The sequence below is a fragment of the Molossus molossus genome, unplaced genomic scaffold, assembly GCF_014108415.1.
Source record: "Molossus molossus isolate mMolMol1 unplaced genomic scaffold, mMolMol1.p scaffold_m16_p_18, whole genome shotgun sequence".
NCBI classification, from domain to species: Eukaryota; Metazoa; Chordata; class Mammalia; order Chiroptera; family Molossidae; genus Molossus; species Molossus molossus.
Window position 1 is genome coordinate 21,339,362 of NW_023425353.1, and position 27,358 is coordinate 21,366,719.

Here is a 27,358-nt window from a genome sequence, read left to right on the forward strand (position 1 = left end):
GGGTGAATAGCCTCCTGGCAGACAGCTGCCTGCACAGCTGGGGCGCCAACCCTCACTCATCATGTGGGATGCAGTAGGAATGGCTCCTAGCTGCTAATATTCATGCCCATCTGTTTAGATAACATGGTGCCCCCGTGAACACTGGTCAACTCCATTCCCCTGTGCCTCCCTCCAAGCTCTTCCCCTGACCTCCCATCCATCCCCAGCCATGCCTGTTTCCACCTACTTTGTACAGATGTCTTTTCTACCTGGGTATACCAAGCTAGTCTCTACACAGTCTAAGGACATTGCCAGGTGTGCATCACAGTTAAAAATCGCAAAATCCTGAAGACAACATATGGCCCAGCCTGCTCACCTTGTAGACCAGAAGACTGATTCAGAGAGGTCACCTCACTTTCCAATGTTCACACAGCTGGTCTGCAATAGAAAAACTGGTTGGTACGTCTAATATATTTCTGGAATCTTCTATCAGTGACCCTGGTGTTCCTCCCGATGTATTTCTAGAATTTTCTGCCGGGTGTCCTACAGCTAGTGTTAGTGATCAAACATTGACAGTGATTCTCACAGACATTTTCAAGAGTGTTTTTGTGAATAGACAGTGCAGAAGACATCCTTGAACAGAACTGATAAGGACAGTATCCCTGCTGGACATCTGTATGAGTAGGGCAATCACTTGTAAGAGAGAAATGCTGTCAAGAGAGCAATAGGAGTCACCAGAACCTCCAAATACCTGAAGGGAAGCAGTTTGCTCATGGAGCCCGAAGTCACTGCTGGAAGGAGTGAGGGAGCAATCCTGGGAACTAGAGGGCTGGGACCTGCTGGTTTCTTCATCCCTCTTCTTACTCATCCTGTCTTCTCCCCATCTTTACATCCTCCCCTCCTTTATTCTCCTTGCCTTGTTCTTCCACTTCTCATTTCTCTTCCTTTTCATTTTAGACTCTTTTAGGGAAGGGTCACTTCTTGTTTGGAGGCTGAACTGAAAACTGATCCCACATGGGAAAGAGTCATGGCACTTCCTGGTGAACACCATTAAACAGGGCCAGGAGCATCATCCTGTTTAGTCACTTCATGCTCTTTGTCATGCAGTCTCCACTTTCATTTTTGACAGCTCGTTTAATTTCTACAGCAAATCTGAGATAGGAATAATCATCCACACTTGGCATGTAAGGAGAATGAGTCCCACAGAGGTGAAGCGGTGGTCTATGATTGTGAACACCTGAGATGGCTGTTAGACCCTAGGTTTGGGGCTCTGGATCCGACTTGAATGTACACACACCACTTGAGAATCTTGTAAAAATGCAGCTCATGATTTACTAGATCTGGATCAGGGTAGAAAATTCTGCACTTCTAATAAGCTCCAGGATGATGCTGGGCTGCAGACCCCCTTTGGGTAGATAGATGGCTTTATACCACACCATGCAGGTTTCTGTCTTGGAACCTTAAATCCTGGGGAGGTAATTGGATTTCCCCTGTAGTTCTGGATATTGAATCTTGCCTTTCTCTTGGGTAACTTAGTCAATATCTCTGCTTCCACTGAAGGGCATGTGTGGAAAGTCGCAGGGCATAACCAAAACATGATTGGGCTTTCCATTTCATGGTCATCGAAGGAAACAGCTGATTCTTAGGACCTGAGGACTCCTCTCAAGGGTAAAGGACATAGGAGGAGTTGGAACGCAGAAGAATGGGGCTGCCAGTTCTCACCCAATAAGACCACCTGGTCTCAAATAAGAAGCACCCCAAACTCATGATCTTATTTAGTCCCACCCACCGAGGAAGAGCTGTAGAAGTGGCTGTGTGACAAATGTCAAGGCTCTCAGACTATCTGGCTTTCCTGCCTATAAGATAAAGTACAGAGTGAAAACTCGGGTGGAAATGGCAGTGACTCAGCTTGTGGTGCTCACGTCTATAAACGAGAAGAAGGGAGAAAAGGTCATGTCCTACCAGATCCTCCGGAGAAGCAGCCCCGTCCTGCCCGAGTCAGCACATTCTAAAGAAAGCAAGGAATGAGAATAGAAGCTAACATATATCAACATGAACTCAGCCTGCCAAACAGCTTGGAGACTAATATTTCACTTTCTTCCATAGGACCTTTTGATTTTCCAGATATTGAGTACACCCCCCCCCACACACACACATACCTACACCCTCCCCTCCCCCCGCCACACACACACACAGGCCACGGAGCCCTGAGAAGTGCTTTTAGAGGAAGAAAAATATTTTGAATTTTCTTTGATTTTTAAACCTTATTCACAGAGGCAAGGCAGATATGTAAGAACAGGGAGCAATTTTGAGCTTTCTGTTTTCTTTGCAACCAAAAGCTAAGTCTTTTTTTTTTAATTTATTTTTATCCTCACCCGAGGACATTTTTCCATTTTTTGTTCAGGTAGAGTGGGAGGGAGAGAGAGGAACAGAGAGAGAGAGAGAGAAACATCGACGTGAAAGGAACACATCGAGTGGCTGCCACCCACACAACCGACCAGGGCCGGGGACAAACTGCAACCGAGGCACGCGCCCTTAGCGGGAACCGAACCCGGGTCTCTCAGGACCGCAGGCCGACGCTCTAACCGCTGAGCCAAACCGGCCAGGGCCAAAAGCTAAGTCTTGATGGGTTCTCGTATCCTCCTGGCAGGACCTTTGAGGGTGGGACCCTTTAAGGTCCCATTATTAATACTTTTTATTCTCACTTTCCACAATTCTAGCTGGGCAACATGATTAGAGTAGATATGTGGGTAGACCCCTTCCCCTACTCTTGGAGAATTGGTGTTTTTCCAGTTAACATAGGTGATGGAAAAAAATTGCAAGATGAACATAACTTGATGATCTTTGTAGTCCACAGACCTGATCACTCTAAACTTCCAAGCAAGTTCATAAAACTGCAGAATTGAAATCAGTTCCGAGATGCCCACACAGTGTGCTTTTCTAGCATGTTCTCCAGCCAGTCCTTTACTGCCACCCTAAACTCTTATCCCCACCCAAGTATTTCTCGTTCCTTGAACTGCTCATGCTTGTTCACATTTCTGTGTCTTTGTTCATCTGCTGAAATCCTGGTCATTAAGAGATCCTAGGTCATCAACTGCAAATCTCGAGTCACTTTGGAAAAGACCAATTTCTTATAAAGTTAAACATATACTTACCAAAGACCCCAAAATTTCATCCCTAGGTATTTACCTAAGATAAAGGAAAACACAAATTCACACAAAGACCTGTACATGAATGTTCATAGCAGCTTTATTCCTAATAGCTTCAAACCAGAACCATTCCACATGTCCGTCATCTGTTAAACGGCTAAACAAACGGTGGTACATCCACACAACTGAATACTACCCAGCAACAGGAAGAAACAGTCTACTGACACAAACAACAACATGGATGAATCTCAAAAGCATTATGCCAAGTAACAGAAGCTAGACACACAAGTTTGTGCCCCAAATAGTCCCATTTATATGGCATTCAGAAAAAGGCAAACTTAGAGGGACAGAAAGCAGATTAGTGATTGCCAGGGCCTGGGGTTAGAGGGAGGGTATGGACAGCATTTTACGGTAACAACTGTTTTATTTATTTATTTATTTTTATGAACTTTTTATTTATTTTTTTGTTACAGATATTTTACCTTTTTACCCCATTGGCACCCCCCACCCCACCCTACCTCCGCCCCGTCCCCGGCTTAGTTGTCCATGTCCATTGGTCATGCATACATGCTTATAAGTTCTGTGGTTTATCTCTTCCCACCTCCCCACCCCCCCACCCACTCTTCTGAGGGATGTCAGTCTGTGCCCTACTTCCATGTTTCTGGGTCTACTGTATTCCTCAGATTGTTATGTTCATTATATTCCGTATATAAGAGAGATCATGTGGTATTTGTCTTTTTCTGCTTGACTTCTTTCACTTAGGATAATACTTTCCAGGTCCCTCCATGTCGTCTCAAAGGATAAGAGATCTTTCTTTCTTACCACTGCATAGTACTCCATTGTGTATATGTACCACAGCTTTTTGATCCATTCGTCTACTGGTGGACACTTGGGCTGTTTCCAGATCTTAGCTATTGTAAATAGTGCTGCTATGAACATGGGGGTACATATATTCTTCCTGATTGGTGTTTCAGGCTTCTTAGGGTATATTCCCAGCAGTGGGATCACTGGGTCAAATGGAAGTTCAATTTTTAATTTTTTGAGGTAGCACCATATTGTTTTCCATAGCGGCTGCACCAGTCTGCATTCCCACCAGCAGTGTATTAGAGTCCCCTTTTCTCCACACCCTCGCCAACACTTGTTGTTTGATGATTTGTTGATGGCGGCCATTCTGACAGGTGTGAGGTGATACCTCATTGTGGTTTTAATTTGCATCTCTCTGATGATTAGTGATGTTGAGCATTTCTTCAGAGGTAACAACTGTTTTATATTTTGATTGTACTGGTGGCTACATGACTATATATTTGTCAAAATCACCAACCTGTACATTTAGAAAGGATGGATTTTACTCTATGAAAATTGTTGCTCAGTGAACCGAACTTAAAAGGAATGCTGGCGCACGTATCACCTGTGCTTTACTTCTTCCTCAGCCTCTTTCCAGACAGTCAATTCACCCGTAATGCTGCAGGACAGTCCTCCAGTGTCGCATTCACCACCACCTTAAGCTGAGTATGCGAACGGATCACCTGAGGACTGTGTTACAATGCGGGTTGCGGTTCACTGGACCAGGAGCAGGGCTGGAGATTTTGCACTTCAAACAAGCTCTGAGATGATGCCTGTGCTGCTGGCCTGCAGACCACCCTTGAGCAGGTGGCTTTATACCACACCACGCAGTTTCCTCTCTTGGGACCTTAAATATTTGTTAGATTATTGGGTTGGCTGTGTGGCCCTCAACATTGAATATTGCCTTTCTCTTGAGCAACTTGGTCATGTCCTGTACTTCTGCTTGAGGGCTCATAAGAAAATCACAGGACATGATGATATTTTTCTGTGCCTCTTGCCTCCAGTCCACTGTGAGCCTTTCAAAAGCAAAGTCTGTGTGCTGTACATTTGCTTTTTTAAAAAAAATACGTTATTTATAATTGAGTTTTTAAAGAGATAGAGGAAGGCATAGAGAGGCAGACACATCGATGTGAGAGAGAAACATTGATCACTGCCTCCCGCACGCCCCCTACTGGGGATGGAGCCTGCAACCCGGGCATGTTCCCTGACCAGGAATCAAACTGGGACCCCTCAGTCCATGGGATGACACTCAATCCACTGAGTCACACCGGCCATGCATCATTAGCTTTTCTATACCTGACTACTGGCTCCTGATAGGCACTCTCAAAAGCTCTGTGGAATGGACGGATGAGTGCAGTAACACCACAAATTAAAAAGTGAGGTCCTTTTCCTAACCAGCAGTAACTGGAAGAATACCAGGTTTTCAAACAGAATGAGTCCATTTAATGCAGTAACCAAATTAGGAGCCCAGACGCTACAATCAGTACACGTCCAAAGTTAACTGGCACTTGTCCACCAGGAGGCCTGTGTGTTTCCCAAAGCCACCTCCTTTCTTCGGAAGAAGCTTTGCCATTGTCTTCTCTTCCACCCCTGAGCCATTGCCTGGCATTCTGCCACTACTCTCCTAGGCCTGTCCGTTACTGAGATCACGGTGTCTCATTGCTGGACTAATGACCCATGTTCCAGCAGGATCTTCAGAGTTGTAGGGATAGTTGATCTTACTGCGCCTGCAGCTCTTGGCTGGACAGGTCTAAAGCTAAGCTGAGTACGTGTGGACAGTTAATGAACAGTCCAGGGAAAGTCCATGGTCAACAAACCTAAGTTCTAGACCTGGTTTCACTAGGAACTATTTCTGTAAGTTGGCCAAGTCATGTATCCTCTCCAAGCCTCCATTTTCTCATCTGAAAAGTAGGGCCTGAGGTGAGCCAGGTGATGGTAAAGTTGTTCTTCATCCCTAAAAGTCTGAGATTTGTGAGTCGTAAAACCCTACCCATTCCTGCTGTCAGTAGTAGGAGGGTTTAAAGGTAGCTTAGATTTCCCTTATTTAACTGGATAAAATCCAAGGCCAGATGATTGGTGTTCCCAGAATTCCATACTCTTTACACACGAGAACGCGATTTGCCAAGTTACCCCACTATTTGCATCTCACATTCATGCCCAACAGATTTATTCAAGAAGGAAAAGCTTGTATGAAAATGATCTCCGAAGAAGACTGCTTGCGGGAACTTCTCTGGCCATGCTAATTATTGACTTCACCTTGGGTGGTTTCAGATGGACAGCTGGGTATGAATAGTAATTTTTCTTTGAGGGCTTTTGAAAAAGATTTTCTTCAAAGATTGTTTTCAAGAGAATTGGTGATTCTGACAAAACAGCAATTAAATGTGTGCCACATCTGAACTTGTAAAGTGACATGACATTTCGGGAAACAGGTCTTCCTTTTAAATGGGATTTAGTCCCTTTGTCATGTTATTGATTGGAAGTTATATGCTCAGCTCTGCACTCTTTTCTTTCTCACCTTCCTTGAGGTTGCTTTTCTAAGTGCCAAGATGCTATTTTTTGCCCATTGCTCTGCTTTATATGATTTAACAGATCCTAATGTTTCCAGTGTTGATTCTGATTCTGCTCTTCACTTCTCTCTCATATGTCTGATTGTTTATAGACCTTTCCATTGCAATTTTCCATACCACCTGGCTAGGATACGTGGCCAACATATCATCTGATCTCCTAAGATCCACGCTCCGCGTCAGCTGGTAAGTGGTTTCCGGGCAGGACTGCATTTCCCAGCGCCCTTTGCATCAGGCAGGACTCTAGGACTAGCTCTGGCCAACGGGATGTGAGTGCAAGTGGTGTGTCTCTTCCTGAAGAGATGAAGAAGCAGGCTCACCTTCTCCATGGTCTTTCCTCATTTGTCATCTCAGTGAGGAAGTCTCGAAGGAAGGAGGGGGAGGCCACAAGTCAAAACCAGGCAGTCTTAGTGCACAGAGGACCATGTTGAAGGCCGCCAGACACACCAATGTTGGGCTATCTGTGGGAAGGAGAGACATTTCTGTTATGTTCTGTCACTGAGGTGTCAGAGTTTACCTGCGATGGCAGCTGATATTACCTTAACTAACACAAACTGTTATCAGATGTTTATTGTTAATCCGAAGTTTTGTCTCCTGTTTTCAGCATGATCTCTTTGAGGACTTACTGATTTATGTGAAGGTAGAGAAAATCTGATCCTTACTAGTAATTTACAATGCTAGTGAGGGACACCCAAGTGCGTGTGGGATCCCCGGGGCTCTGGGGCTTTGTCTGGGGGGAGGGGTGGGCAGAAGGGAAGCACAGGGAGACCTTGAGGGGGCGCCAGTGTTTACGAGATGATCTGTTAGTTTTATTTCCTGAAGAAGTGTCTAGAGGATTCAGTACTAATGCAGACTTTAGAAGACAAGTCTGACTTGCTGTGCTGAGACGTAAAAGGCTGCTGGATGCTTTTGGATATGTGAGGAGTGGGCACAGGAGGTCATAGTTGATTTAGGGGACAGTGTATCACGTGGGTACAACAGAGTGAAACACAGAGTCAGGCAAGAGGGAAAAGACCTAGATTTCAGGTCAGGCTCTGCCCTCTGCCTCTGTTACATTGGTCTGGTTACTTAATTGATCTGTGCCTCAATTTTTTTTTTTTGTCTGTAAAATGGGTGTAATAGCACCTTCCTTGTAATCTTGTAACAGACAAAATGATAAATTACTTCAGTGCTTAACACCAACCCTGGAATGTTTAGCCAAATGTCAGTTATTCATCAGTCTCTCTTTGTTTTTAAGCAAAATCAGTAAATTACTATAAACGTGTTCACTCCTGAGTGTTCAGCATGTAGAAGAGCGCCTGGAACATAGGGGTGCAATAAATAATGGCTATCTGAAAGAACAAATAGACAGTTTTTACTCTGTTTTTCTTACATGTATTATTGTAAGCATTTTCCTATAAGTTATTTGCAAAAACCTGATTTTAGAATAATTGTTTTGGTCAATATTTAATAAACACAGTTAGAGTTCATATATCCAGTGGAGAGAGTCTCTTCAATGTCGTCAGCAGGGAATCACTTTATCTGAAGATGCTGTTGTTGAGCAGTATATCTTTGCGATTTTTCCTAGGGTAATATATCTGGAGCCTGCATCATACCTCTTTGAAAGCTGGCTAGGGTGGCAAATTGTCAGCCGTTGCCGGTGAATTAGGTTATTGGAAATAACCACAAGTCACTTCTGACCACGTTATTGAATATGAGAGATGATTTGCCTTGAAGAAAAAGCTTAATGCATAGATTAAAAATGGCTCTGAGCCTGGTCAGTGTGGCTCAGTGGATTGAGAGTCATCCTATGGACTGAGAGGTCCCAGTTTGATCTGGTGGGGACACATGCCCAGCTTGTGGGCTCGATCCCCAACAGGAGGCAGCCGATTGATGTTTCTCTCTCACATCGATGTTTGTCTCCCTCTTCCTCCCTCTCTCTCTAAAAATTCAATAAAAACATCTAAAAAATTAAAAAAGGGCTCTGGTTTCATAGAGAAAAACTCCAAAATTGCACTGAACAGAAGAATCTGTTGGAGTGAGTGAGTAGCCACACAAGGTGGCTGCTTTGAAAAAATAAATGACTTATTTGATGTGTTGTCTTCCATAATTTTAATCATGCGTCAGGTCAGTGGAAAAACATTCAATTTTAAAGAGACATCTTTGGTGCAACTTTCACAAAGTTTGCCTCTAAAAATAAAAACTCTTGGTTTGACATTTTGGTGAAGAGCCTAAAGGGAACTCTGTTGAAAGTTGACTATAGAAAGTCTTCAGTTTCTGGTTTTCAGAAGATGAAATGATCAAGAAAATTTGCATACTGCCAAGTGAAGACTGTCAAGAGTATATATTTGGGTTCCTTCTACTCACTATTTGATCCTGCAGTGATATCAGAGAGATAGTAAGACCCTAACTTTCTGGGAAATAAAAACAAAGAGAGAATGGCAGTATCCTTATTGGTATACAATGCCTTGAGTTTGGCGAGAGAGCCAGGCAAAGGGGGGCTTATGAATATCAGAACGCCAAGTGGGCAGCCAGGAGTGACCTGTGGTCTTTCAGGTCTACAGTCCTCTCCGGTGAGCCTGAGATGTGAGAAACAAAGCACATTCTTACAAACCGTTCTGTAGAGAAAAGCTGAAGTCACACTTAAAGATTATGTCAGATTATGTCCCTCCCCTGATTAAAACCCCCAATGGCTTTTCAATGCACTCGAAATAGAATCAATGTTCTTACTAGGTCCTAGAAGCCTGTGTGACCTGTCTCCTATTCAATTCTGCGTTGTCCTCTCTGACCCTGTCAGCCTCACACGCCTGCCTTCTGTTTCTTAAACCCAAAGTCCGTTCTTACCTTACAGCCCTTGTATCTTCTGCCCTCCCTCACATGCCACTGGGGTGCCATTGAAATGTTTTAAGCAAGGAAACAACATGATTTGTTGGATGAATGGACGAAGGACTGTGTAGTGACTGGTGGTGTCTGCTAGCCCTTATGGATGATGCCTTTTCACTTAAAATACCCAATGTCACCTTTTGTTAAACCAGTCCCCTCAGAGCTGCTTGAGTTTATGTCCAGAGGAATTGTCCAAGGAACATGGTAGTTACATGGGTCCAGGTCAAAGCTTTCTGAAGGCTATTAGAGAAGGCTTGGCTCATTGTCATTTGAATGGAATTTCAAACACCACGACTCAGCGAACGTGCCAGGGACTGTTCTTCTGACACCTGTGCTGCGTGAAGCTGTTCTTCCAGGTGGAGGCATAGAGGCACCAACATTTAAAGACTTGATGGAGAGGGGAGGGATTTGCGGATTGTCAAGGAGCCCCGTGCTGAGGGAATCACTCTGTTAAAGTGCAGTTTATTTCCACCCAACAGCTAATTCAGTGTAATTAAGCACAGGATTTGGCAGGAATAGTCCAAACAAACTATGCCTAAGGAAAAGTGAAACATTTCACCATTTAACTGGGGATATCAAGTGGCTGGACCCTGACTGTGGGTCAGAAACAGCTCTCATAATGACGCCCGCAGAAGGCTTTGTATTCAATTGCTCCTCCCTCAGCTGCCAGAGAAAGCTCTGTGGAATCAGATCTGGTATCTACCCTGACTCTGAACCTTGACTCCAGGTTTTGGAAAGGGCCTTCTCTTGCTGACCCAGAGAAATGCTTTGCCTGCCTGCTCAGGGTTCAGAAAATTATTTTAAGAGTAGACAGATTCATGATAGACCCATACAATGAAATTCTGTAGATTGGGAATGATCTAGACTTTGATTTCATGGCATGAAGATCTATCCAAAATATATTATCAAATGAAAATCAAAATTATAAGTTCATAGTTTTATTAAAAAACTAAACAGATAGGCCTCTATACTTTTTACAGCTTTATGAGGTATAATTCACATATAACTGTAAGTTTAAGGTGTGATGATTTGATATGCATATACATTGAGGAATGTTTACCACAATAAGGTTAATTAACATATCCTTTACCTCATATAATTATCATTTTGTTGTTCGGATGAGAACATTAAAGTTCTATTCTCATAGCAACTTCCAAGTGTATAATACGATATTGTTAACTATGGTCCCCATGCTGTACCTCAGATCCCCGGGACTTGTTTATCTTACAACTGAAAGTTTGTATCCTTTGGTTGGCATCTCATTTCCCCACTCCCCTCAGCCACTGGCAACCACTCATTTCTATGGGTTTGATGTTTCTAGATTCCACATATAAGTGGTTTCATACAGTACTTGTCTTTCTATGTCTGACTTATTTCAATTAGAATAATACCCTCAAGGTCTATTTGTGTATTTTTGAAAGGATACAAAGGAGATAAGCTTGACTGTTATATACTGAATGTTAGGGTGGGTAATTTATAGGTTGTAGGATTACCTGTGCCTCCCTACAAGGGCCAAGCCTGGAGGGCAGTAAGGTATAGAGGTGGACATCTCTTAAGTTAGTGGTTCTCAAATCCGAGTGTTATCAGTCTGAAATGCTAATATGTAAGACAGTAAGAGTGGAATTGCTCTCATTGAAATGGAAGAGAGGAAGCAGATCTTTTTGTGTATCTGCTTCTTACCCCCAAACCCCCTGCATTTGTTCCCAGGCATCTCCTGGAACCAGTGAAATCTAGGGAATGCAGTTTAGATATCACTGTCCTGGGGGTGGGAGGAGCAAACCCTGGAGTTGGGTCTTGTAACAATGAGCTTAAAACCAGCTGTCTGTGTAATGAAAATCCAGCTAGCCCGGATTGCATTCCTCCAAGTGTGCTGTGCAGCCAAGGTTTTAAATTAAATATTAAACCAATGCTAAGGACTCCTTTATGGTCTAAGACTCAGTGTCTTTGCATTCCTTTGGTGCCATGAAACTGGACTGTTGGAGTGGACAGATCCGAGGAGGCTTAGGATCGCAAACCGTGCTGGTATTATGTGCAAGAACAAATCCTGCTACTCAGGAAGATCTGGAGCACGACTGTCCGTCGCCCCTGGGTTGGAGAGGACCTGAGTCTGAGCTTTGAGAAACTGTGGAAAGGATTTTTATTTCCATGGTGGTTGCTGAGTTGTTTTCCAAGAGCTCAGACCCCAAGAAGAGGATTGGTGGCCTTGGGACTCAGGGTGCTGCCCCAGCTGAAAAAGATGAGTTATGTTTCCCTTTCATGTATTGCTACACCAGTTAAGACTTTCTTTGGGGGAAAAAAAAAAAAAGTCTGCTGTGGAAAAGTACAAGTTTGAAAACTGCTTAACATATCAGTCAGTGTGCTGAAAGTAAGTGTTTTTGCCATTGGGTCAAGTGCTTGTTTCTGCAAGCTCAAAATTCAAATGCAAAACAGGAATTTTTTGTTGGTGAGAAGGGAAGGGAAAATTTTATGCATTAACCTTTTGCCTTAGATGTGATCATTTATTTGCTGTGATGATCTCATAAAATTATATCTACTTTTTAAAAAATTAATTATTGTTTTGTAAATTGTAGAAAGCTTGAAAAGTGTCACTATGCATAAAGACAAAAGCAATTCGTTACATTTCCAGCCAGAGAAAATTACCTAGAACATTACGGTGCTTTGCCTTTAAGTCTCTTACCTCTGCACCCATCTGTGTGCTTACTTACTCGGATTGGTAGTGTCTATAAAGTTTTATTTTCTGTTCCTATTGTTTTACATTACATTGTGAGCCTTTCTCTCATTGTTAAAAGTGCCACTGTATAGAAGTATCAATTTATTTTACTACTATGTTCCTTTTGGATATTTAGCTTCTTTTAAATCTTTTACTCTTATAAATAATTCAGAGAATCCCTTTGTAAATGAATATTTAATAACATCATATATTTTTATCAGATAGAGGCTTAGAAATATGATTACTGAGTAAAGAATAGGAAGGATTATCTTTAAAGCTACACACACATGTGCATGCGTGTGCACGCACACACACACACACACACACACACAGATACAGCTCTCAACTTCAGGACAGTGTAGACACCCTTGTGCAGTGTGAGTGGTCACTATTACTTCTGCCTCCTCATCAGTGCACATTAGCATTGCTATTTTTTTTTTTGGCAGGGAAGGGGGAAGCAATTTGATCTACCCACTTAAGAAATATTTATGAAGCACCTATTATGTTATAGGTCCTATTCTAAAAAAGGCAGGGCATAGTAGAAATAAAACAAAGTTCTTGCTTTCATTGAACTTATCTCTAGCAGGGAGACTGACAATAAACAAATGCATAAAAGTTTCCCTTTCCTTCTCACGGACAAAAAATTTCTGTTTTTCATTTGAATTTTGAACTTACAGAAATAAGTACTTGACCCAATGGCAAAAATGTATATCATTATGCGATTGCAATAAGCTGCTATTACAGTGAGTATTGGCAGAGTGGAGGATGGTTGTGGTGAAATTTGCCACCAGTGATCTCTGAGGCCCCTTCCATTAAAAAAAAAAAAAAAAGTTTATTGATTTTTTTTTTTTTTTTAAGAGAGAGAGAGATAGGAAAATCTATGTGAGAGAGAAACATCCATGGGCTGCCTCTCGCACGCCCCCCACTGGGGATTGAGCCCACAACCTGGGCTTGTGCCCTGCCTGGGAATTGAACCAGGAGCTCCCAGTCCATAGGATGATGCTCAATCCGCTGAGCCACACCAGCCAGGCCTGAGACCCCTTTCAGACTTTGCACAAGAGGTACTATTCATTCGGGCTACTTTATTTTGTAGTGAAGTACATTTGTTTAGTAGTTCATTGTTTTCTTCTACAGAATCCATCTAGGATTTACAGTCCTTTTTTTTTTTTTTTACAGGTCCCCAAATTAGTGTGATGTTTTTTCTGTTATTTCAATTATTATGATAATTTTATGGCACAAAATTTATATGCCACAGAGATTCAGTGTGGAGAGTCATGATTACTTGAGGCTTTTGCATGCCTTTTCTCTGTTTTTGTTGCTTCCTTTCAGTAGAGCTAAGGAAGAGTAAAGGAACAGGAGTGCCTTCGTGCCATCGTTAGTGTCTGGCATTGTGTGGTTAGAGGAGAAAAATGAGATTTCTGAAAATACTAAGTGCTTCAGATATTCAGAGTGTATATTTAGCATGACAGATATAATTAAAGCTCTTTCTTTTGAACTTAATATTCAGTAATGACAGATAGTCTTGCTGCTGTTAGGGGCGTGGAACCGGTTTCTGCAGGTGTTCTTGTGCAAGGCAGAGAGGCAGATGAGCGCTCTGGTGTACTTGGGAGCATGCACGGTGGAGCCAGGCCGACAGGTGCAGGTCGTGGCTGCACCAGAACAGCCTGTGACCTTAGGCAAGTTTCTTCATCTCTGTGGGCCTTGAACTCTCTCCCTCCTATGAATTGTGAGGATTAAGTGAGTTAATATATGTAAAGTTCTTAAAACTGTGCCTGGCCCATAAAAACGACTCAGTAAGTTTTAGATGTTGTTGTTATTATTTTATATTGATTTATCACTGTATCTCTGAGAATTGCTCCCAGACCCTTGGGCCAGATGAACTTGGTGTTAGGGTCACTTTCTTACTCAGTTTTGCAACTAAGCACATTCATCTAAGTAGTTCTGCTCTCAAACTTCCCAGCAGATCTGATTTTTGCCTCCTCTCTCCTTTCTTAGAATCTTCGCTTAATGTCTTTTGATTTCTGTCTACAACAGTTCCCCTTCCCTTTCCTATGACAGATACATGTTGCACTCAGAGACAGTTTCTACTGTTCTCCTGGTTCAGGACCCTTCTGGTGACCTCTGTCATATGACAACAGTGGTCTCACTTAATCTGCAAGTGAGCTGTGAGATGACTGATCTTCCCTTGTGACCGGGACACCTCACAGGATCATAATATTTTGTGCACCCCCCAACACGAGCATCCTTCACCAGCTTCCAATGATCCAGTGATGGGAAACATTTTGAAACATGAATTCTTATTTTGGTTGATGAACTTTGGACATTTTTTTTTGAAAATCTCCTTCATCTCATGCTCACAAATAAGTTTCCTAGGTGTTTCTTCTCTTCCCTTCCTCTCTTCTCACACACGCCACGCTGGAGAGTCCTCCGTGGACGTTGAGTTGGCCCGTGGACTGGTGATTTTCACCTTGTAGGAATTACCTTCCGCAGTTTAGAAAATACTATGCTTGGGTTCCCAGCCCCAAAGGTTCTGATTTAATCTGTATGGGGCAGTGATGATCAAAGTGTGGTTTTGTGTGTTTTAACAAGCCTCTGGTTGCTTCTGATGCAGCTAACATTTAAGATCCACTGTCTTGGGTGCGCGGCCTGATCTGGGCCTTTCATGAGATCATTCTCACGTGTAGCGGCATTGGGACCACTGCATTGGCTTCTTCTGGATCATGTCATCTTAAGAGGTATTGACGTGTAAAAATTAGTCAAGCTTTTGATGACAAGGGTTCTGTATAAACAAAAGTAACACTTCACTCATCTGTAAGCTCCAACTTGTGGACACAGGCTAGGCTGAATCACTGGGTTGTCTCTGAATGAAGCTCAGCTTTCAGTTTCCTCATACAGGACAGCTCATTATTGATCCCTGTGTCTTCTGGAAGCTTGTGTATTATTGGTAACGCGGTGGCATGGCATATTGAGTGAGGCTGATGCTTGCATTTTGCTGCGTTGCTAATTAAGCCAGTTCCTATGAAAGACTTGACAGACGAGACTTGGAGTCAAATGTATTGATTTGCATATTGATTTTCTTTGAATCTTGTGGTTGCCACTGTATATCACACACGACCAGAGTCTGCTTTGTTTGGAGCAGAAAGATAATTCAGGCGGTTGGGTTTACTGCATAGGCTATTAAGTCGCAAAATAAAATAAAAGTTAACCATGTTCTTTTATGACAATTGGAGGAAAGGTTCAGATTGAAGTTAAAGTGGCTGGGCTGGATGTTGACAGGGTGTATTTATCCTGGATTTAACAGTTCTGTTTACCTCTGAAATATCTCAGACAACTTTATAGTGATGGTTCTCTGCATTAGCATACCTAGGATCCCCTGGGAGGCAGTTGAACATCTGGGCCTCATCCCAGAGGTTCTGCTTCAGTAGGTCTAGGGCAGGACATCTGACAAGTACCCCGGTGATGTGGCTGCTCCTGGTTACGGTGGTGGGGGGACACACTTTGAGAACCACTGTTCTAAAGCATTATATATTATATCTCATAGTACAATAGTACATAATCACATAGGGTATATCTGAGAAAATACTGTAAAAATTATCTTTCAAAGATTACCCAAGGATCTCTCACCCTTTGAGACAGCCTGGAGGGATCCAGAGAGTATTGTGCTAAGTGAAATAAGCCAGTCAGAGAAAGATAAGAACCACATGATCTCATTTATATGTGGAATCTAATAAACAAAATAGACCCAGAGACAGGAAGCAGGAAACAGACTGATAAACCTCAGAGGGAAGGGGGGAAAGGGGTGGAAGGAGATAAACCAAAGAGCTTATTTGCATATATGCATAACCAATAGACACAAACAATAGTGTGGTGAAGGTGTGTGTGAGTGTGTGTGTGTGTGGGGATTGGGAGCAGGGAGGAGGGGTTCAATGCAGGGGACAAATAGGGGACATCTGTAATACTTTCAACAGTAAAGATAATTAAAAACACACACACAAAGATTACCCAAGAATGTGCTTTAGCATAGGGAGTAGATATATGCTAGAATACTTGCAAAACATTTGTTCTAAATAAACATTTCATCCTCTCCTAATTTGTAGCTAGGGGGCCCCATAATAATATAAAACAGCTATCCAACTCAGTGATTTGCGAAGCGTGTTTGACCTACCATGTCAACTCACATAATGGGAATACTCTGCAATGTTGAACTAATTCAAAGGATAAATATTTCTGGAGAGTGATGTTAGTGTAGCATTGGATCCGTGTGATAGTACCTTTTCCAATCTCCTCCCAGTTTATATCCCACAAGGATTTATATCGACTGGTGACAAGCTAAGTCTGTTTTCTGGGTCCTTGGCATCTACAGCTGGAGCACCACAATTAGATTGTAAAATTTCCATTGTCACTGAATGCGCTCAGCTTTGGGGTGTCCAAGTCTACCATTGCAGACCATACATCACCTAACAGGCAGCCTTGCTACATAAAAACTCTAAATTACTTGACTCCTTTAAGGGAGGAGAAAGCAGATCCCTATACCCTACATCTTAATTGCAAGGAGCCTGCAAAACAATGCACTACTCAAAGGAAGTGCACAGAGCCCCCAGACCACTAAGATCACATTTTATTTTTATTTATTTTTGTTAATTCTCACCTGAGAATATTTTTTCATTGGTTTTTAGATAAAATGGAGGGGAGGAAGGGAGAGAGAGAGAGAGAAACATCGATGTAAGAGAGACACGTGATTGGTTGCTTCCCACATGATCAGGGTTGGGGATCAAACCTGCAACCCAGGCATGTACCCTTGACCAGGAATCGAACCCGTGACCCTCCCAGGTCTGAGGGCTGATGCTCTAACCAGCGAGGGCTAAGATCCCATTTTAGAGAAGGTAAATATCCATCATAAATGTGCCTCTAATAAGCCTTCGTTAAGGGAATCCAAGAGTAAAGGTATCTAACAGAGAAATAGGTTTGTATAGCTGCTTGTTGGGAGACAATTCTCCATGGGGCTCTCATGGTTCTGTATGTTTTTTTTTTTTTTTTTTTTTTTTTTTAATCCTCACCTGAGGATATTTTTTCTATTTTTTGTACAGATAGAGTGGGAGGGAGAGAGTGGAAGTGAGAGAGAGAGAGAAACATCGACGTGAAGGGACACATCGAGTGGCTGCCACCCACACGACCAACCAGGGCCTGGGACAAACTGCAACCGAGGTACGTGCCCTTAGCGGGAACCGAACCTGGGTCTCTCCGGACCGCAGGCCCACGCTCCAACCGCTGAGCCAAACTGGCCAGGGCGGTTCTGTATGTTTTTACATGTCAGTGTCTTGCACTTATGTGTTCCAGACTTACTTTTCAAGGATATTTGTGCACTGAACAACTTTGGAATATAGAGATAGTTTCCCCCTCTGCAGCAAAGTGTAGGCATTTGTGTTGCCTGTTATAAAAGATTAGGATTCCCTAAGCTCAGCACTCATCTCTTAAAATGCAACTCACCCCACAGGCAGGTACCACCTGACCTTTTTCACATCACCTGTTGGACCTGGAGTTTAGGGAAATGACACAAAAATGCTAACACTGTGGCTGTAGCTATTGCTATAATAAACTGTCTCCTGTCCGGTGACCTTGGAGTCCTATCTTCTACCAGCATCCACAAAATTGTGACAGGTTAACTTGTGAGCAGGGAACGTGTCAGAACCCTTCACAACTCTTGATACTGGGTACCCAGAACAGTCTGGTCCTTTGTTACATGCTTTCAGAGAGCTGTACTCTTCTCTTTCAGAGCATTTATTGTTGTATTTGTACATCGTGTACATTCCTAGTCTGAGTATTTGATTTATATTTACTTTCTTGACTATATTTCATGAAACAAGGGCTGTCTACTTTGTTTTAATTTATTTTGTTCACTTGTGAAACTGGAGTGCCCCACATAGAGTCTGGCACATGGTAGAAGCTTCACAAAATTTAGTGAATGAATGAAGGGATTGCTTTTCTTTGGTTAGCTCTTGTTGCAAGTTGAATCCCCTGGGAAAGAGAGTCTGAGACAGATAAATGTGCAGAATTTTGTTTGGCTCAACACCTGTGGAAGGGAGGAGGAGAAAGCAGGACAGGCAAAAGGATTCATTTGCAACAAATTCCCACCCAGTCCCATGGAGCGCTCCCTTCAGAACTGTCCTGAGTTGAGGCAACTTCAAAGGGCCAGGACCTTTATAGCCTCTCATTGACTATGGGATGTGAGTTTCCCTGGGTAGGGGCTGCGACCACGGACAAGGCCACTTTTCTCAGCGGAGGCCATTTTCAAAGAGGACTGTCCATCGAGGGTCATCTTCTAGTAAGATGGGAAAAGAATTCCTTTCTCCCTGAAGGGAGATCTGGGAGGCATATCACAGTTCACCGCAGCCTCCTTCAATGTGTCTGCGCTCTTGGTACTAGAGTGAATGAGGGATGGTCTTACTATTGCTCTGTAGCTCTTGTGAGCTGACCAAGGGTGGGTATGGTCTTATTCATTTTTGCAATCTCTTGTTTATTTCAAGAAGCTCACTCTGGCATAGACATACAAAAATGCTTGTGTAATAACCTGCCTTTTTAGTGCCACGTAATTGAAGTTCCTTAAGACCATTCATATGGAGGGGAGTGTTTGACATAAAGGGAGAAGAACTTGAGTATTCATTTCCTATTTCTCCTTCACATGAGCTCAATACTCCAAATGCCTTGAAACCCCAGCGACTACCTGATTCTTTCATACATTGCAACTCTTGCCTGTGCTGTGTCCTTCGACAGGAATGCAAATGTCTCTGGCTGCCTGCATTCTCACTTCTGTCCACTCCTAAGCGTGCTTTGCGTCTCAGTTCAAATGTTGCATCTTTTGCAAAACATTTCGTGAATTTTCCCCCTGACTCCCCTCAGGCTTGTCTGTGCTCTCGGTTTTTGCAGAGACTTCCCTTAGCACCTTTCACTTCGCTGTCATTTCCTTATCTGTCTTTCTCTATTATGGGACTGAGAGCTGCTTGTGGGCGGAGACTATATTTTATTCACACAAAGACCTGGCACCAGCGGTGTGTGGAAGTTGGCTCATGGTGACTTGTGTTTGTCAAACGTTACATTTTAAGGAGTTTTGCGAGTAGGTTGTGAAATACAGCTATAACTAAAAATTAAATTACATAAAATATAATTAAATAAATTGTATCCAAAGACAAAACAGATACTAAAACTCACCACTTACTTGTTTTTCTGCCTTTTGCTATTATCCTTGCTCTAAAAGTTATTCATACCTGTGATGTCTGTAGTGGGGAAATACTGTATAGAGACGTGCACGGAGTTTAGTGATCTGACATCACACGGTAGCCTGACATTGGCCATGGTGAAGGAATTGTCCATGGAAATTTGCAAATGCTATAAACCCGGGCTCCTTCCTCAACTGGAACTGGTGGTTGGACATTTACGAGCCCTCAGTGCCTGGCACAAGGTCATGTCAATAAATGTGAGCTGAACTTAGGGGTAAAGAGATTTCAGGAAACATCATGTACCACGGGTGTGAGAACTGCAGCTATGGAAGCCCAGATGGTGGTTTGAGGAAGCCCGTGTGGGTCTGGGACAGTTGAGGATTGCTTCTAGGGCAATGAGGTCGTTGTTGGCCATTACAGTTACAGTTTCCATCCTACCTACTGTCTTTTCTTGCAATACGCAATGTGTGGGGCCTGGCTTGTTTTACAACACAGTCTTCAGGGGTTGCTCCTTTATGTCCAGTTTCTCAGTTCAAGAAGCTGGTAATACCTGGTGATACCAACTGAATGTTGCTGAGGAAAAAAGAGATTGACTTTTTATTTTTTTATTTTTATTTTATTTTTTTATCCTCACCCGAGGACATTTTTCCATTTTTTTGTTCAGGTAGAGTGGGAGGGAGAGAGAGGAAGAGAGAGAGAGAGAAATATCAACGTGAAAGGGACACATCGAGTGGCCGCCACCCGCGCGACCAACCAGGGCCGGGGACAAACTGCAACCCAGGTACATGCCCCCAGCAGGAACCGAACCCGGGTCTCTCGGGACCGCAGGCTGATGCTCTAACCGTTGAGCCAAACCGGCCAGGGCGAGATTGACTTTTTAGCTGAGACCTCAAGACACAGGCCCTGAGAGAGACTGCGTGATATTTTAATTACAAATATAATTCATGATGTACATTGACTTTTCCCAAACCACCGGCAGTGACTATTCTACAGTGACAGGTATGGTTGGAGGTGCTGCTGTTGCAGCTCACTGGAGGGGCCTGTTTCCCGAGATCTACAGAGCTAAGTGGACTGGGGAATAGGAGCAACTATTTGTGATTCTGCCCAAAGTGTCAGGGTCTGAGGAGGAGGGGCTGGTGCATGAGGCCGAAGTGCTGACTGAGTCTCTGTTTCATTGTAGAGATATGGGCTCCTCTGTCCCCCTCCCCTATATTGGTCAAAAGGGACATTTTATTTATTTTTATTTTATCATTTTTTTCTTTATTGATTTTAGAGAGAGAGGAGGGGAGAGGGAGAGAGAGAGAGAAACATCAATGAGTGAGAACATCGATTGGCTGCCTCCTGCATGCCCCCCACTGGGGATTTGGCCCACAACCTGGGCATGTGCCCTGACCAGGAATCCAACCAGCGACCTCTTGGTGCATGGGTCGACACTCAACCACTGAGCCACACCGGCTGGGCACATTTTATTTACTTTTAAAATTTTATTTTCTTATTGTAACATAAATTCATACTCCTTGTATAATAATAATAATGATGATGATGACAATAGAGCAGGGAATAAAGAAGAAAGTAAAAAATAAATCAGATGATACCCTATCACTTTGAGATGACTCATTAAACATTTTGGTATTTCTATTTACAGATTTTAAATATATCCTTAGCCCTACCAGTCAAAAAGATTGGATTGAAATTTATTTTCCACAACTGATATTTAAAAACAATAAATTCCATTGCAGTTCCTACATATAAAATAACGTGGTAATATGTTTCTCAACCCATCAGCCCCGTGGAAGTTCTGACGTGGTGCCTAACTCCACGGAAACATATAGTTCGCGATTTGAAAGACTTCAAAGCTAGTCTGGAACTATCACTACCTTTGGTTTCATTGGATTATGAGAGCCAATGGAAGAGGGTAGGAGAATGTGGGCCCGTTGGCCCTGGAATGTCAGAGTTCTGAGAAATTTCCTTGTAAGGGGACGAGGACACTGGAAATGCAGAGCAGGGTTTATTTTCTGCCCATTCATTCAGCAGACATCCGTACTGACTCCAAGTCAGGCACCGGTGTCCCAGAAATGAAGACACAGCACTGCTCACGGTAGTGGACATAGCCACGTAAACAAATAAATCACAATAGGATGTGGTAATTGCTATTGCAGGGATTTTCAACAGAGATCTATGGGACCACAAAGGATATGATACAGTGATTAATTCTTCCTGGAGGCACTAGGGGACTATATCAGTTAGATCCTTTTCTCTTGCAAATGAAAACTCAACATAAACTTAAAAAAACCCCCCCAAAAACAAAAAACCCAGGGACTCAAATAGTGTCATTAGAAATAGGCCTCTTGTTCTCCTTGACTATTTCTTCCTCGGTAAGAGCTTTATTTGTCTGTAAGCTCTTCCACATGATGGCAAAAATGGTCTACTATAGCTGCAGGAAGACTTCTGTCCGATTGTCGTATTCACGCCTCTTTCCTAGTAGTGTGGAGGGGTCCTGGGAAGAAGGTGTCTGGCCCAGCTGGTATCCCGTGTCCGTCGCTGAGCCAGTGCCTGTGTCCATGTTAATGCCATATTCAGTGGCTAGGTTTAGGTCACGTGGCCTTTCCTGTAGCCTCCCTTGAATCCGAGGTGCTGGGAGTGGGGAAGGGGTGTCCTGAGCCAGCAGGAGTGGGAGCTGGCAGCTGTCTGCCTAGGAAGGGCCCTGGAGGTGAGGCTTGGCTTGCACTTGGCAGGATGAACCGTCCCTTTTACCAGGTAAAGGCTCGGAGTGTCAGGGAAAAGGTTTAAGTGGCTGAATCCGAGTATGTGAAAGAGAAGGGAGATGGCCAGAAACAGGAGACATGAATCCACATTGTGAAAGGCCTTTTCGCCTCCACTAAGAAATGTGTACGAAGGTGCAGTGGAAGCTTTAATGTGGCTAAGTAATAATGATTGGTGTCAACTCTTAGGAGGACAACGCTGGTGAGGATTGAAGGTGGATTGGAATGGGGAGAATCTGGTTGTGTCAGGAAAGGTGTAAATCTGTTGACTGAGGGTGGCACACTCTGGTAGCCAGCTCCACAGTGGTGGCCAGGGCACCCGGCTCAGGACTGGAGGACAGAGCACCGCTGGGTCAGCAGCGTCTGCCATCTGAATGGGTGGAGGATGGTGGCGTGCAGCCTATGCGGGCGATGCCCTGGTCCAGCTGTGGCAAATGAAGGATTGTTAGCATTTTGCCTTCCTTCCTTCTATTTCCAAAAAGGAAAAAGAAAAATTTAACAGCTTACATGTCCCTTATGTATTTATTTATTATTACCATAATTTTTTTTTATTTGTTGACAATAGACTAGGATGAATCACATTTCAATATGGCTCCCTTATATATCGGTAAAACAACAAAACATTGCTGTGTGATCTAATATAAGCATAGCACACACACACACATACAAAAATGTGTGTGTGTGTATATATATATATATGTATATTGTGTTTTTAGTAAGAAGTTCCTGCTTATAAGCGTCTTCTGGAGAATGTTCTGGAAACCAAACACTGCGTGGTATTCCCTGTGGTAACAGCTGTCACGTGGTCCCTACTCTTTGGTCTTGAGATATAAATTTTCATCTAATTTCTCTTGGCTTGAGATTTAAGGCATAATAATGGATGGTATTAGATTGAACTTTTTTTTAGGTTTTCTCCTCTTGGTATATGATGACTAGATTAATTTATAGTACTATTAATCTGTTGCCCTTCATCAGCCATAAATTCAATTTCCTACGTTAAGGTATAATTCTAGAGGGGACAGGATAAGGACAGATCTCAGGCCGTGAATAACAAGTTGTTCAAGTTAAAGATGAATGTGTGAATGACAGTGAGGAACAAAATTAACTATGGACTTCTTAAAGTAAATATTTTTAAATGGACAGCCAATTAATTCCCTCTTGAAATGTATGAAAATAAGCAGTGAAACCAGATTCTTCGAGGTCTGGTCCCTACCTAACTTTTCAGCCTCTTTTCTTGACATCAGCCGGCCCCTACTTCACACCTCCAAAGCCCCAGGTCCTGTCTGCGGTCCCCGTGACTGTGCCCTGCTGCTCCAGAGCCACATGCTCCATTCATGCTGCTGCCTCTATCTGGCATGATTTTTTTTGCCCACTTGCCATTTTCCAAAGCCCAATTCATCTTCCCCTTCTAGGAGGCATTCCTTGATGCCTCTCGCCCCTCTTCCCTTCCTATGCCTTAAACATGCGTCCATTATTTCACTGCTTGGGCGCAGTGCCTTGTGTGTCCAGCTCTCTTCCCGACTCGACTGGGAGCTTATTTGTGATGTGGGTTATGTTCTACTCTGGTATCCTGGTGTGTAGTGGGGGATCAACAGATGCCAGCTGGATTGGCTGAATGCCAGTGTTCCAGGTGTCCCGGAATGCTCCTGTGAGCGTCAGTGTAGAGCAGCAGAAACAACTTAGACCAGCTCCCGTTTCCCAGTCTTCTAATGCTGGAGGCACACAGACCGTAAGCTGTGGGGGCCAGGGGGTGGGGGCAGGAGCGGGGTGGAGGCGGACAGTGGAGGAAAGGAGGGGAGACAGCTGTAATACTTTCAACAATAAAGATAAATAAATAAATAGATTAAAAAAAGTGACTTTACCTCTCACCAGGAAAAAAAAAAAAAAAAGAAGAAAGAAAGAAAGAAAGAAAGAAAGAAAGAAAGAAAGAAAAGGTTCCTAATTTGAGATGTTTCAGTGGAGTCCATTTGCCTCTTCATTAATTTTTGGCTGATTTAAAAAAAGCACAGTTACTTCTGAAGTAGTAGATCAAAGGTGTGTTATTCACTTACGGGGAATGCCTTTCTCTTCCTAAGTGCCCGGGAACATGCACTGTCTTTGCTTCTTGCTACAGTGGTGGCCCAGGGTCAGAGCCTTTCATTTCTGATGCTGTGTGTGGCCTCCAGTGCATCATGTGCTGCTTGCTCTTCCTATTAATTTATTCATTAATAAAACATTAATGAATAAAGTTTTATTCACTAGAGTGTTGCCAAATGGAAATTTGTTTCTTTTAACTGTTAACAAGCCGTACTAACATGAACCTCTCTATAAAAAATGAGAGGCCCTGCCAGTGTGGCTCAGTGGTTGAGCATCGACCCATGCACCAAGAGGTCGCCGGTTCGATTCCTGGTCAGGGCACATGCCCAGATTGTGGGCCCGATCCCCAGGAGGCGGCCAATTGATATTCTCTCTCATCAATGTTTTCCCCTCTCTCCCTCTCCTATCCTCTCTCTCTCAAAATCAATAAAGAAAAAAAAAAAATTAAAAAAAAAAAAAAGAAAGCCCAAACCTAGGTGTAGACATGGAGCCATTTCTCCACTTCTGACTTTAAAACAGGAGTGGGGCAAAATTCTTGCTTGGTGACACTTTTCAGTCATCAACGAGAGCTTGATTACCCCACCACTCTCCATCCTCGACCACTTACCAGCACCTGGCCATTGCTTTGTTGGCTTATTGTCAGTTGTTTTCTATTAGAATATAAGCAACATGAGGGAAGGGGATTTACTCACTGCAATATCCGAGCTCCTGGAAGCGTGCGCGGCGCAGAGTAGGTGCTTAATGAACACATGCCAATCGCATGGAGGGGATGCTTATCTCCACCACTCCTAGAGCCCTCACCAAGTGCCAGGTGATGTGGTGGCCACTGGGTATACATGATTTTGTGTCCTCACACCACCCACCAATAGGTTATTCTACCAATTTCATTTACCCTGAAGGAAATGAAGTTTTAGCGGGATCAAGGAAGTTGTTCAAGGTTTCACAGCAGGTATCTAGGAAAGTCACACAATGTCAATGCCTGAATTTTTAACCAATATGTGATGGGTAGGTCCAGGTCTCTGACTCAGTCATTAGAGATAGGTGATGTTTCTTGTACAATATTCTGTCATTTGGAGTCTTTGCTCCCCTGTGCCAATTTCATTCCATCAGATTTAGTCTTTTTTTGCCATAAAAATAACAATTTGCTAAGATTTACAATTTGTATATACCTAGATACAATCAGCTGATCCTCACAATGATTCCACAGAACAGATGTCATTATTTCCCTTGCACAAGTGCAGAGTGGAGATCCTGATAGGTTACACTACTACCCAAAGCCACATTGCCGATCAGTGGCATAACTGGGACTTGAACACGGACTTTCTAGTCCCAGTGCTCATTTCCTGACCCACAACCCTGTACTGTCTCTCCAGAAATTCCCCATGTGCTATTTTATACACAACCCAAAGAAAATACGAGTGCAGTCTTAGGCTGCGTATGAATAAATTAATGTCTGTGCAACGGGAAGGAATACTCTCAGGGAGCCTTGTGATGGTCGGGCCACATGTGGACGGCTGTACACATTTCAAGGGGGAGGAGTCAAACCAGAGAGCATCCGATGGCAGGGAGGGATGAGGACCTTTATTTGAAGACTGTATGAACAAGGTAGAGATGCTTGCCTTGTAGAAGGAAGAAAGTAGGCCAGGGACGCATGATGCTTCAGAGATAGGATCTGAAGCATATTTGGGTGGAAGAGGAAGTAGCAGGCTTGCTGTGTCCTGGGAGGCTGTATATCTAGGAGATTATAAGCTTAGGTCCTGGATGTATATTGTCTAGATCTATATTCCAGTTTATTCTCTTACTAGCTGCTGTCCTTGGACAACTTATTTCACCTCTATCTCATTTGTTTTGTCTGTTAAGTGGGACAATCCTACATCACTGTGTTGAGATGATAATTGCTCAAGACAAGACATAAAAAGTGCATAGCATAATGTGTAGCGCATAGTAAATGCCCGATAAATGCAGGCTATCATTACTGGTATTAGTAGTCATGGCTTCAGCAGGCAAAAGGAGAGATGACTGTGATGGACGAGGACTCCTGGTGCCAGTGCTTTTAGGGGGCTCTATCAGTGTACTGGTTAAACAGCTTTATGTTATAGAAGAGATAGCTGAGCCTCAGAGAGGAGAAAGTTCTGTTTTGAGACCGTGTAGAGAGTTATATGTAGAACTAAGACGATAACCCTTCTTTGTAACAAGTACAGGCTAAGGTTTTTGAATATGGATGGTGCCCACACTGACCACCAGCTCCAGCTCAGCGGTGAGGGGTGATGCACTGGCAGCCGCAGAGAGCATGTGCCCTCTGTCCACACCTCAAAGTGTTCTCAGATGGAGGCAGATGAAACAGAATGATGTAACCTCTCCATCAGCCTTTCTTGCTGATTCCACTAGCAAATCTACCCGGAATCCAATGGCTTCCCCCAGCCCTGTCACTGCCTCCTAAATTCTTGCTACCATCATCCCTCTAATGTGCACAATTGTAATGGTCTCCAGACTGGCTGTCCCTGCCACCACTGTGCTCCTAAGATCTGTAGTAGCCAGAGGGACCTTGAGACAAATAAATCCAATCATGCTTCCTCCTGAGCTCTGCTCAGCGCCTCCCACTGGCTTCCTGCTGTCTTAGAACACAACCCAGACCCTCACCATGGCCTGCTGACCCTATAGGATCTGCCCCTGCTTTTTTCTCAGCTGTCTTCCCCCTCCCCCACTGGCTCAGAAACTCTGGTCACACTGGCATTCTTCTTGTTCTCAAGAATACGAGCTAGTCTCTGCTGCAGGACCTTTGCATGTGTTCTTCCTTCACACATTAAAAAAATTTTTTTTCTTTATTGATTTTGGAGAGAGAGGAAGGGAGAGGGAGAGGGAGAGAGAAACAAACATCGATGAGAGAGAACATTGATTGGCTGCCTCCTGCATGCCCCTCATTGAGGATTTGGCTGACAACCTGGGCATGTGCCCTGACCGGGAATCGAACCAGCAACCTCTTGGTGCATGGGTTGACGCTCAACCACTGAGCCACACTGGCCGGGCACTTCACACATTTGAATGGATGATTTCTCCTTATCACTCATATTTCAGCTTAACTGTTTGTTTCTTAGAGAGGCTGTCCTATCGATAGTGGCCCCATTCTCTCTCGCATCGCATTTCATTTACCCTCATGGCACAGACCCTCTTTCTGAAATTATTCTGACATGTTTCTCTA